The sequence below is a fragment of the Coenobita brevimanus genome, chromosome 26 (assembly GCF_032717465.1).
Source record: "Coenobita brevimanus isolate Jiangsu-jjx chromosome 26, ASM3271746v2, whole genome shotgun sequence".
Lineage (NCBI taxonomy): Eukaryota > Metazoa > Arthropoda > Malacostraca > Decapoda > Coenobitidae > Coenobita > Coenobita brevimanus.
This window is the reverse complement of record NC_136979.1, coordinates 14990835-14994386: the sequence shown is the minus strand read 5'-3', so window position 1 is coordinate 14994386 and position 3552 is coordinate 14990835. Positions and strand designations below refer to the sequence as shown.

The 3552-nt window shown below is 39.2% G+C and overlaps 1 non-coding gene across 1 annotated transcript; it reads left to right on the top strand.

The window, feature by feature from the left end:
- Positions 1-479: 479 nt before the first annotated feature.
- Positions 480-598, top strand: LOC145394223 (5S ribosomal RNA). Its single transcript, XR_013896330.1, has one exon. It is a non-coding gene; the product is annotated as a 5S ribosomal RNA (ribosomal RNA).
- Positions 599-3552: the final 2954 nt, after the last annotated feature.

Genomic DNA, 3552 nt, shown 5'->3' with positions numbered 1-3552 from the left:
CATCGGGAAAAGAATAACTGGAAATTTATGGCGAAGGTTACGATATTAGTTATTTAGAATGAATGTGTTGGCAGATACGCATTCTTGACGTGATTATCGCAGCCACAGCATTTCGCCTTCATAAAACAGAAGGACTATAGGTTTCATGCATTACCTCCTTACGTCCAGCATTACTGTGCAGAACGCCATGTATAACACATTAAGGACCACAAGGACAGTACTGATAGTCATCGTGATTCTCATGAATCTCTCCATAGGCTATTTAAAACAGTGCTTTATGCTCAACTTCAGAATTATGTTCTCATCATGGCAATGATAGGCAAAGATAATAAAAACAATATATACAACCAAATTATCATTTATTATACAACAAAGCTCAAACTGCCTCCGTGCTACCTGAAAAAAATTAAATACCTGATTATATATATATATATATATATATATATATATATATATATATATATATATATATATATATATATAACGGCCATACCACGTTGAGTACACCGTTTCCCGTCCGATCAGCGAAGTTAAGCAACGTTGGGTCTGGTTAGTACTTGGATGGGTGACCGCCTGGTAACACCAGATGCTGTTGGCATCCCTACGTGTCAAGTGGGGTTGGTGGAGGATTAGTGCCCCTCCCTGTAAAACAATTAACTCTAAGCCCTTGGCCACCCCGTTTGGGATACATGGCGTCTGGCAATGAATGAATATATATATATATATATAAATAATCAGACTATACACTTATGAAATTTAACATCGAGTAACCCTATATGCCCAAAGTAATTTCCTCTGCATGGACTGACTTTGTAACGAAACTGGTTGTCCCCCTGCAGTAATTATTAATATATTTTTATGGTCATGTATGACTGAATAGTTTAGTTTATACAAGCGAAAACCTCATAAATAATACTCACCGAGTATTATTCCTTCTCCAGCAGTTGCGCCTTCAGTGACACACTTCCAAAAATCATCTGGCTTGTCAACATAACGTTTGCTAGGGTCCTGTGATGCAACCCTGCTTAGTGCAATACTCTTCTCATAGTCTTTTCGCTGATATCATGGTCTGTGCATCGGTTTCTGTGGCGTGTAGTGCAACATGGTGGTTTCCGTGTGGTAGGTTGCCATGCTAGTTAGTGTCCTCTGCTTTACCCAACACAATAAATTTTAGATCAAACAGTGTTGTTCATGGTTATAAATATATATATATATATATATATATATATATATATATATATATATATATATATATATATATATATATATAGGATCATGTATTTAATTTCTTCAGGTTACATGTGATTGTGTGAGCTGGTTACACCCTTGAGACTGCAGCACGGAGGCAATGTGAGCTTTGTTGTATAATAAATGATAATTTGGTTGTTTATATTGTTTTTATTATTTTTGCCTATCATTGCCATGATGAGAACATAATTCTGAAGTTGAGCATAAAGCACTGTTTTAAATAGCCTATGGAGAGATTCATGAGAATCACGATAACTACCAGTACTGTCCTTGTGGTCCTTAATGTGTTATACATGGCGTTCTGCACAGTAATGCTGGACGTAAGGAGGTAATGCATGAAACCTATAGTCCTTCTGTTTTATGAAGGCGAAATGCTGTGGCTGCGATAATCACGTCAAGAATGCGTATCTGCCAACACTTTCATTCTAAATAACTAATATCGTAACCTTCGCCATAAATTTCCAGTTATTCTTTTCCCGATGGCAGTTTTTTCCACTTTCATGTAGTAGGACTGTAGGTGATAAGGGAGAAATTCCTATGGCACTAAAAGTTTGTAAGAAGGAATGAGGTTTAAAATATGAGAAAGAATAGATAAACAGTACTACAAAAGGAAAGGAGGGAACGGGTAGCGAGAGAAGGAGAAAGCAGGGGGGAGGATGTGTGAGGTTGCCAGCCTACTTGAGAGAGACTGCAATATATGCGTAAATTTAGACCAAATTTATTCAAAACGTCAAATAGCGGCGCCAATTAAGGTGTAACACCCATTATTAGACAAATGCATATTGAAAGAAAACAGGTAATTAAATAGATTAATGAAAGGAGTATTTGTTGACAAATATGGTTATTTAAAGAGAAAGTTAAACTGCCTTATGCCTAAAAAAAATGTTGGGCGTAGGGGAAAGCGATAAAAATGGGGACTTCAAGCACGAGGGATAATAGGAATACGGAAATAGCTGAAGAAAAAAGTTATGAAAAAATTGGTTCGGGTCCGAAAGACCGTCCAATATCTTTATTTATTGCCTAATATCCAAAGGATAATAATAATGAGTAGGATACCCAAATACCGTGGTGAATAATAAACAGTGTTTTTATTTAGTAGATAAAATGCAATATATGCAGCAGATATTATAATAATTCATTTTTTGTAATTTCTTTTCATCTAATCACACTCACCTGTCTTACCCTCCAGCAGACTCACGTCTCCGCTACCCAACCATTCGTCTCCCCCTCCCACCAGCCAGACTGTGCTGCTTCTTCACCCTCCCACACTACCCCCTATATAACTCCGCCCACATTTCTCCCCTCCTCACCCTCCCACATCCCCCCTCCCTCCAGCTGCAACTGTTACCAGAACCACTGAGACCCAAACCAAGTCGCTGGTGGATGGGGTGTAGCCGTTTCATCTGTCCGGAGCTGTACAACCTCCCATTCACAGTCGGCTGATGCTGTTGGGGGTCTCCACTTTCTCATAAGTACTCCTGACTTTATATAATAACAGGTAGAAGCACCAGCTGACTCTTCCTCACTGCAAGCAAAGTTAGCTAGACCTTTCAACTCAGGGTCATCAACCTGCAACTCAACCAACTCTTGACGAGACAAATTATCAACACTACGGGGTACTGCCTCATCTGGTGAGTGGTCCAAATTAGCAAGAAAAGTGTCAGCTAGGATAACATCATCATCATCATTATCCTCTAAGTCACCAGTAACTTAGACTTAGCCCTAGTGACAGCACATGCAGAGAACACATCAGGGATATCACAATCCTGGGTCGCAGTCACTGGTTCACTAGACAACTGAGGAGCTGGACACACTTGACTTCCACCAATATCATTTCCAAGTAAGAAAGTTACCCCTGACATTGGGAGTGTCTCAACCAACCCAACCATAATGAAACCATTAACAAAACCAGACTCTAAATTCATTCTGCACAGAGGGACAGAGAAGTAATTATTCCCTACACCTTGTAAGATTACAGTTTCATCAGAGGAATTAACATTAGAGCCTAGAACACTGGTCAGCATAAGGGATTGGCAAGCATCTGTATCACGATATATTTTAACTGATTTCCTGTCATTACTGTCCAGAGGACTGACAAAACCATCAGACAGGAAATTAGCACATGAACTCTTGAGAGTGTCACCCACGTTACTGCTCAAAAGAGGAGCTTCATCATGAGAATTTAATTTACCCCTCAAAGCAGGTTCAGTTACCTCGGTTAAAGAATTCTGGGAACTCTCAAGAGTGGACACTAGACCAATTGACTGAATATTTAAAGACTCCTTTTTGTTCACATCACGCTGG